The 10,000-nt window shown below is 43.8% G+C and overlaps 1 protein-coding gene and 1 long non-coding RNA gene across 4 annotated transcripts in view; one reads left to right on the forward strand and one right to left on the reverse strand.

Moving 5' to 3' along the window:
• mpzl3 (myelin protein zero-like 3) overlaps positions 1 to 623 on the forward strand; it is a 12,814-nt gene extending 12,191 nt beyond the window's left edge. For 2 of the 3 annotated variants that reach the window (XM_073922909.1, XM_073922908.1), the window contains exon 6: positions 1 to 623. This exon is cut by the window's left edge and continues 222 nt beyond it. The gene's annotated coding sequence lies outside the window, so the exon portion shown is untranslated. 3 annotated transcript variants of the gene reach the window in all.
• On the reverse strand, positions 165 to 3,994 carry LOC141377952 (uncharacterized). Its single transcript, XR_012391166.1, has 2 exons — positions 2,403 to 3,994; positions 165 to 2,051 (listed from the first exon to the last, which is right to left on the reverse strand). It is a non-coding gene; the product is annotated as an uncharacterized lncRNA (long non-coding RNA).
• Between the last annotated feature and the right edge of the window lie 6,006 nt (positions 3,995 to 10,000).

Consider the following 10,000-nt stretch of genomic DNA (forward strand, 5'->3'; position numbering starts at 1 on the left):
GCGTGTGTGTGTGCGTGTGTGCGTGCATGCTTGTGTGTGTGTGTGTGCGTGCGTGTGTGCGTGCGTGTGTGCGTGCGTGTGTGCGTGCGTGTGTGTGTGCGTGTGTGCGTGCATGCTTGTGTGTGTGTGTGTGCGTGCGTGCATGCTTGTGCGTGCGTGCGTGCGTGTGTGTGTGTGTGTGTGTGGGGTCCTGCATGGGTCTCCTGATCAGCGTGCTGGTGTGGAGCTCCTGGTGAGGGTAATCTTCATCACCGGTGTCAGACACTGATGGACTATTTCTCGTAATCTCTGAATTAAGTGACTATGAAAGCCGGTCTCCATAGCGCCGGTCACATGACCAGAGGAGAGCGTTGTGATTGGCTGATTTTGTTGCTCTTCACGCTGTCGTCTCGTCTGGACAGTGTGTGATGTGTGTAACTCTGTTTACCCTGATGTTTGTGTTACCGTTGAGGGGGTCATTACTGACGGTGAAGAGAGCGAGCTGGAGATGAACTGATAATGTCTGCATGTGATGGATGTGTCTCTGTAATTTCTCTCAGTATAATGAACTTCTTCAAACCAAGGTCAAATGTATGATAGCACTAGCTGAATATAGCAAATAAAATAAACAGCACTGGAATAAACCGGCCTCTGCGCTTCATCTGCTGAATCTGCCATGTGCAGCGTCCGTCAGTGTGTTCCACTTCAGCAGATCATCAGCGGCTGCATGCCTCATGTTTCATTTCAATACATTTCTCACTAGTGTTCAACAGTAATGTCTATTTCAGTAGTCTCCTTCATCCATAGATATATACACTAGATATCGCATAGGGACCCTGAGCATGCGTCAATAGCGCCGCCATATTGCTACAGTGCTCCCAGGACAAGTGTCATTCAACCGCACTAGTCAAGACAGTGTTATTACCTGAAGATGCGGGACTTTAGCGCTGTCTACAGGTGTAGTAACGAGCAAACAAAGAAAACAAAGCACAAAGGCAGAACATTTCAGAGGTAATATTCAGTTTTTTTCTGTTTTTGTATGTTCTGAACTCTTGTGCTAATCAGGTAACGTTATTGATGATAACAGTCTCTTACTGCATTCACCATACAGCAAAGCAGCTCCAACTCATTCTAAACACTCGGCTTATGCTAGTTTTGTTGAATAAAATCAGCAAACAATGCAAAAGAAATATGACAACGAGATGCTGCGCTGCCAGAAACTTGTGTTATTGTCGGCTAGTGAACGAGTCGCTCATAAGGGAGGTTCATTCACAAGCGAATCGCTCTCTCCGTCAGTATGAGCAGTGAAAGCAGGAGAGGAGCTGTGCTTCAGGACATGATGAGATCAAATTTAACAGGGAGGGTGAATAGTACATTTCTGTACACACAAACACAAGCGTTTTGTCAATGCCCATGTGGTCACTGATCCATCAATGTAGAAAAGTGATGTCAAATTATCATTTTCGTAATAAAAAAAAATAAAAGATTGCATACTAACATCCGGGAAAACTCCCGATCACAGATATATGTGTATATGTGTATATCTCTGGCTCTGGATGGCCACAGTCCTCCACTGCACCTTGGTCCCGCATTCATTTCAAAAGAGCGCTACCCTGTTCCAAGATGGCGGCGCTATTGACGAATTACTTCCAATAGACAACAACAGGGTAGGCGACATCTAATGTATATATCCATGTCCTCCATCTAGCAGCAATATTAGTCTAATGAACGCCATGATACTGAGCCAAAACCATCAGTGACCCCCCCATGCTTGACTCTGGGCATCAGTGGTCTGGGTGGGCCGCTTCTGTGGGGCTTCTCCACACCGTAACTCTCCCGAATGTGGGAAACACAGTGAAGCTGGATCATCAGAGAACAGCACATGCTCCACACCGTCCACAGCTCCAGATCTCCACCGCTGCTCCACTGAAGCCGGCGTTCGGCGTGGGCAGGAGTGAGCAGAGGTTTGGGTCATGTACATTGACCTGGTGGAGCTCCAGAGCAGCAGTTCTGCTGGACACAGGAGAGTGGAGCTGCACATGTCATTCTGCAGTGAGTCGGGCCGCTGTGCTCTCATGTGTTCTGGGTGAATCAGGGTTAGCAGCTCTTTCAGCTTCCTCCAGCCTCCACAGCTCCTCCTGCTGGATGTGCTTCCTCTTCTTCTTGGTGGTCTGCTGACATTACTCTGGACACCGCGGCTCTCGATCATCACACACACCTGCTGTCTCACTTAGACACACAGCAACACTCTGTCCTCTTCTGAGCTCTGCTGTGTGCCCATAATGCAGTGTGTGTGCAGTATGTTCAGCTAGGGCTGGGTATCGAGTTCGATACTTTTTAAGCACCTACTGAATCATCTCGATACTATTGAGTATCGAAAAATCCAAGGGTATAATCTTGTCAACGTTAGTGAGCTAGAAAACCTGCGGCATCCTGAACGTGCCCGGATCAAATGCTGGTGATTGGCTGCGCGAGGCTGTCTTGAAAATCAATAGTTTATGGCGGCTACACCCACTCGCTCAGAGCTTGTCAAATGTGCGGCAGTAATGCGTACACTACACTTAAACGCATTTTTGCATAGTTTGACTGCAAGAAGATCACGCCGGCGCAGTCATCACTACAGCCGGCAGCTCGCTCTCTGCAACTTTCACATGGTCGCCCACTGAAGCTGAGCATGGCTGATCCTGGTCAGTGTGTGGATGGGAGACCACATGGGAAAGCTGGGTTGCTGTTGGCAGTGGTGTTAGTGAGTCCAGCAGGGGGCGCTCAACCTGTGGTCTGTGTGGGTCCTAATGCCCCAGTATAGTGATGGAGACTCTATACTGCTCAGTGAGCGCCGTCTTTCGGATGAGACGTTAAACCGAGGCCTCGACTCTCTGTGGTCGTCATATGAAACAGTCCCTTAAAAGTCTCGTCTCGCTTTCAGTTTTGGGCTTTGGTGTGTTTTGCACTCACACACAAGTGAACCGCGCTCAGGCCCACTGATAGTGTGAGTACACCCTAAAAAAGTGTGTAAACGGACAAGCAAAAACATCTGATATAGGCAACAAATCAGAACTGGGCATCCAGACCTGACCGTGTAAACCGGGGGTGCGGGGTAAATTTATTGATCCTTTTTTTGGACCTGGCGTACGCTGTGTAACGTGACTGTTTCGATGAGTTGATACTAAAATGCTTTAAGGTGAACAGTAAATGATGAAGTTTACCTCACATTAAACTGATCTTATTGAAGTGTCCTCATCCTTGTCTGCATTAACAGCTGAGCGTTCATGTTTTCTTCACATTAATGTTATAGTCTCTGAAAGATGAATGCCACAGGATCACTACAGTTTCATTGTTAAAGGTTTGCTGCCTTTTACTACAGTGGAGATGGATTAGATTTACTGGATGAGCATTTATCAATGCAGGAACCAAAAACAGTCTAAATGAGTCTGTGTGATATAAGTGTTCAATCATAATAATATGAAGCTGCGAGAACACTCCTGTGTGCAAATAATACAAAAATAACTTTATTCAATGATTTATCCATGAGAGGATCAGAAAGCTCTCGCATTAAATCCAGAATATCTTCATTTGAGGATAATTAATGACAGAATTAAAATTTAAGGGTGAACTAAATCTTCAAGCAGCAGTAAGCCTCACAAATACTCATAATTGATGGACTTAAAGCTGCTGGAACTTTATTAAAACTGTTTGCACTAATATATTGTGTGACCTACACTCTCTTCATTTTGTGCTTTTGTTTATTGGTCTTGGAGATAAGCCTGCTGTGAACACAAACATCCTGAAAAATAAACCCAGAGTTTCTCAGAGATTATGTGCTATGTAATCTTGTGAAAATATATTTCTTAAAATAAAAGTATTGATGGAACCAGTATTGAAATCAGGGTATTGGTATGGAAAATTTTGGAGTGATAGCCAGCCCTACATTCAGCAGAACTGTGCTGTTCCTCTGCTGATGAAGCTTCACTCTGCTGGACTGAAGATCAGTGAAGATGAACAGCAGCTGCTCAAACCCACCACACTACACTGAACAGTGTTGCAGTTTCATTGTCCAAACCCTGTGTGTGCGCTAGAGTCTCCCATGGTAAATTTGTCTTTGGTGACGGGTCAGGCTAAGTGCAGTTCTTAAACCCCTTATGAGGACCGGGAACTCACCTGGTGTGGCGCAGCCGGAGTCTCACTCTGGAGCCAGGCCTGGGGTTGGGGCTTGTATGTGAGCGCCTGGTGGCTGGATTTCATGCCACAGGACTGTCCGGGCTCAGCTCAAAGGAACAATTGAGCATGGTGTCAACGCCACAGCCTACCCGAGTATTGCTGCTGACCATGTCCATCCCTTTATGAGCACAGTGTCTCCATCTTCTGATGGCTACTTCCAGCAGGATAACACAGCATGTCATAAAGCTCAATCATCTCAGACTGGTGTCTTGAACATGACGTTGAGTTCACTGTACTCAAATGGCCTCCACAGTCACCAGAGCTCAATCCAATAGAGCTGCTTTGGGATGTGGTGGAACGGGAGATTGGCATCATGGATGTGCAGCCGACAAATCTGCAGCAACTGTGTGATGCTATCATGACAATATGGAGCAAAATCTCTGAGGAATATTTCCAGCAGCTTGTTGAATCTCTGACATCAAGGATTGAGGCAGATCTGAAGACAAAAGGGGTCCGACCCGGTACTAGTGTACCTAATAAAGTGGCCGCTGAGTCTATCTCTGTGTGTATATATATATATATATTGTATGTGTGTGTATTAGTCATCTTCTGTGGATGTCGCTCTGGCTTGTTGCCATGGAGATGGAGCATCAGCAGAGATATGGGGGATTCAGCAGTGTCCATGGGGTCTTGTGAACACTCACACACACACACACACACACACACACACATTAGGAGAGATGGATGGAGTTTCACCGTCAGCTGGAGTCAGAGGATGCCGTTTCCTGTGGTTGCCAAGGCAACAGTTGCCGGCCTGGTCGGGGGTGGAGGTGCAGTCGTTTAGGGTGTCTGAGGCAGACTGGAGTTGCACACATATTCACTCTACACACAATCTCACTCACTCTCACTCTCACACACACACACACAAGACCCGAATCAGCAAAATGCAAATGCGCTGAGATCTCTGAGCAATGAAGTTATGATGTTCATCCAGCGTCACACTGATGACACACACACACACACACACACACACACACACACACACACACACACACACACACACACACACACACACACACACACACACACACACACAAACACACAGAGCTCTTTAATATTCATGAGGACATGCATATGCTGGGTTGATGTGAGTGTGAGGTGTTGCGTTGATCTCCGGTGTGTGTGTTCTGTGTGTCTCCATTGATCTGCTATTGATGGTCTCGAGCTGCTCTTCACTGTTATACAGCAGATTATGATCTATAATTCAGAGCTTTATGACTGATGAACAGCAGTCAGAGCTAAAGAAGAGCTCCAATCAGCTCCATATCATGCCTTCATACACAATCACAGCACTGATGATGGATGACACACACACACAAACGCACACGCACACACACACACACACACACACACACACACACACACACACACACACACACTGGTGCCGTGTTGAACATCCTAATCTACATCTGCATTGATCGCTCTGATTGATTTCTCTCTGTCACTGCTAATGACAGCTCCTGCTCCTGCAAACAGTCTCTATTAAACTAAGACTGATCACAGAGCTCTGCTTATTCCACAGCTCAGCTAAATGCTGGACTCTGATTGGCTGCTGATCACTTTTAGGTGTTTGGTTATTGTCAGATAAAGGCACAGCTGAAGTAGTTCCGGCAGGTTTAGAGCTGCTCCATGTCACACCGCTGAATGAGCAGAGTTATTCACAGCTACAACAGATTACAGCAGAGCACAACAGCAGGAGGAGATGTGGAGGACACTAGAGCTACACACAGGAGATGCTTGAGGAGGACACACACCTGACTAACACACTCTCTATTGTAAGGACAGATGAACCCACTCTGCACTCGGCGCATGCTCTAACAGGGCTGTGCTGATTCTCTTCATGAGTTCTGGATGTGTTTTGAGCAGAATCTGCATTAAACCAATCAGAGTCTCGTCTCTCATTCCCTGTAAGAGTCAGTCGTGTCGCTCCATGCTGCATTTGCTCTTTACATGTCGACTCTGTAAGAGTAAAAACTGAACACTTCACTAGCGAGAACACAGATAAACAGAGCATCTGCAGCACGACGATAAAGAACCAGCCTCCTCCATTCAGCCTCTTTACTTTACTCCTTTACTTTACTCTGTTACTCTTTACTTTACTCTTTACTTTACTCTTTACTTTACTCATTTACTTTACTCCTTTACTTTACTCCTTTACTTTACTCTGTTACTTTACTCTTTACTTTACTCCTTTACTTTACTCTTTACCCCTTTTCTTTACTCTTTACTCTTTACTCTTTTCTTTACTCTTTACTTTACTCTTTACCCCTTTTCTTTACTCTTTACTTTACTCTTTACTTTACTCTCTACTTTACTCTTTACCCCTTTACTTTACTCTTTACTTTACTCTTTACTTTACTCTTTACTTTACTCTTTACCCCTCGACTTTACTCTTTACTTTACTCTTTACCCCTTTACTTTACTCTTTACTTTATTCTTTACTCCTTTACTTTACTCTTTACTTCACTCCTTTACGTTACTTCTTTACTTTACTCTTTACTTTTCTCTTTACTTTACTCTTTACTTTTCTCTTTACTTTACTCTTTACTTTACTCTTTACTTTACTCCTTTACTCCTTTACCCTTTACTTTACTCCTTTACTTTACTTATTTACTTTACTCCTTTACTCCTTTACTTTACCCTTTACTTTACTCCTTTACTTTACTTCTTTACTTTACTCCTTTACTTTACTCCTTTACTCCTTTACTTTACCCTTTACTTTACTCCTTTACTTCTTTACTTTACTCCTTTACTCCTTTACTTTACTTATTTACTTTACTTCTTTACTTTACTTCTTTACTTTACTTCTTTACTTCTTTACTTTACACTTTAATTTACTCTTTACTTCACTCCTTTACTTTACTTCTTTACTTTACTTCTTTACTTTACTCCTTTACTTTACTTATTTACTTTACTCCTTTACTTTACTTATTTACTTTACTCCTTTACTTTACTTCTTTACTTCTTTACTTTACTCTTTAATTTACTCTTTACTTCACTCCTTTACTTTACTTCTTTACTTTACTTCTTTACTCCTTTACTTTTCTCTTTACTTTACTCCTTTACTCTTTACTTTACTCTTTACTCCTGTACTCCTTTACTTTACTCCTTTACTTTATTCTTTACTCCTTTACTTTTCTCTTTACTTTACTCCTTTACTTTACTCCTTTACTTTACTCCTTTACTTTACTCCTTTACTTTACCCTTTACTTTACTCCTTTACTTCTTTACTTTACTCCTTTACTTTACTTATTTACTTTACTTCTTTACTTTACTCCTTTACTTTTACTCCTTTACTTTACTCCTTTACTTTACTTCTTTACTTTACTTCTTTACTTCTTTACTTTACTCTTTAATTTACTCCTTTACTTCTTTACTTTACTCCTTTACTCCTTTACTTTACTTATTTACTTTACTTCTTTACTTTACTTCTTTACTTTACTCCTTTACTTTACTCTTTACTTTACTTCTTTACTTTACCCTTTACTTTACTCCTTTACTTCTTTACTTTACTCCTTTACTCCTTTACTTTACTTATTTACTTTACTTCTTTACTTTACTTCTTTACTTTACTCCTTTACTTTACTCTTTACTTTACTTCTTTACTTTACCCTTTACTTTACTCCTTTACTTCTTTACTTTACTCCTTTACTCCTTTACTTTACTTATTTACTTTACTTCTTTACTTTACTTCTTTACTTTACTTTACTTCTTTACTTTACTTCTTTACTTTACTCCTTTACTTTACTCCTTTACTTTACTCCTTTACTTTACCCTTTACTTTACTTTGATGAAGTGAGGAAACGGTGGACACTCACTCCACTGAACACATCCATTAGCCCACATGTTTAATCTCCTTTGTTAAGCTCAAAGATTTGTGTAAAACTGTTTCTAAATTCAGTTCTAAAGGCATAAATGAGTAATAATAATAAAGTGTGGTCAGAAAACTGAGTTATCTCCAAACACACGTCCTGTTCTTATCCTCATATGCTGATGCAGACGCCTCCAAAACCCCACAGCTGGACACATCTACACTTGTGTTTATTATAAATCTGCAGATAATCAATAACACTGATCATAATCATCACATTATACAGATGCAGATGGTCATCAATAACCTGAAGAAGCCCCCTGAGGTGAAGAAGGCCTGGAGGCAGTGTGTTTATATTGATGGAGAAAATCATCATTTCTGGATCATTTTAATCTTTAATTGTTCATCTGTAGAGATGTGTGTGTGTTGCTGATCATCCTGTGTGTGTTCAGCAGTGTGTGAGTGTTTAGGTGTTCATAACTAACACACTCTGCTGGACTTTACAGCAGCTTTAGTCTATTTCAGCTCCTTAGAATAGCAGTGTTCCAGCAATGCGCCTTAACACACCTCCAACATAGAGCAGCACACACACACACACACACACACACACACACACACACACACACACACACACACACACACACACACACACACACACACACACACACACACACACACACACACACACAGAGCGCTGCAGATGGAGTTACTATTCAAACATTCATTCATTGGTTGAACCTAAGATTAAGGAGGAACAATGCGGTTTTCGTCCAGGCCGTGGTACACTGGACCAGCTTTATTCCCTCACCTGGGTACTTGAGGGTTCATGGGAGTATGCCCAACCAGTCCTCATGTGTGTCTCGTGGCATTCTGTGGAGGGTGCTGTGGGGGTTTGGGGTCAGAGGGGGTCTGTTAAGGGCTGTCTCGTCCCTGTATGATCAGAGCAGGAGTCTGGTTTGCATCTCCGGCAATAAGTCAGACTTGTTCCCAGTGCATGTTGGGCTCCGGCAGGGCTGCCCTTCTCCACCAGTTCTCTTCATCATTTTCATGGACAGAAATTCATGGAACAGCTTTGGGCTGGAGGGGGTCCAATTCGGGGACCACAGGATTTTATCTCTATTATTCGCAGATGATGTTGTTCTGTTGGCTTCTTCAAACATGGACCTTCAGCATGCACTGGGCCGGTTTGCTGCAGAGTGTGACACAGCTGGGATGAGAATCAGCACCTCCAAGTCCAAGGCCATGGTGCTCCAGCAGAAAAAGCTGATTTGCCATCTCCAGGTTGGTCCTTACCCCAAGTGGAGGAGTTCAGGTATGTTGGGGTTTTGTTCATGAGTGAGGGAAGGATGGAGCGTGAGACTGACAGGTGGATCAGTGCAGCGGCAGCAGTAATGTGGTCCATGTTCTGGTCTGTTGTGGTGAAGAAGGAGCTGAGCCGAAAGCAAAGCTCTCGATTTACCGGTCAATCTACGTTTCTACTCTCACCTCTGCTCATGGGCTTTGGGTCATGACTGACAGAGCAAGATCTCGGATACAAGCGTCTGAAATGAGTTTCCTCCGCAGGGTGGCAGGGCGCACTCTTATGGATGGGGTGAGCAGCTCTGACACCCGGGAGGAGCTCGCAGTAGAGCCGCTGCTCCTCCACATCCAGAGAAGTCAGCTGAGGCGGCTCGAGCATCTGTTTCTGATGCCTCCTGGACGCCTACCTAGGGAGCTGTTCCAGGCATGTCCCACCGGGAGGAGGCCTCGGGGAAGACCCAGTACACGCTGGAGGGACTATGTCTCTCGGCTGGCCTGGGAACATCTCGGGATCCCCCCCGGAGGAGCTGGAGGAAGTGTCTGGGGAGAGGGAGGTCTGGGGTTCTCTCCTGAGTCTGCTGTCACCGCGACCCAACCCCGGAGAAGCGGATGAAAATGAGTGATGAATTTGGATGAATAAACATTCACTCATTCATTTTCCTTCTGCTTAGTCCCTTTATTCATCAGAGGTCG

Source organism: Danio rerio, chromosome 15 (genome assembly GCF_049306965.1).
Source record: "Danio rerio strain Tuebingen ecotype United States chromosome 15, GRCz12tu, whole genome shotgun sequence".
NCBI lineage: Eukaryota > Metazoa > Chordata > Actinopteri > Cypriniformes > Danionidae > Danio > Danio rerio.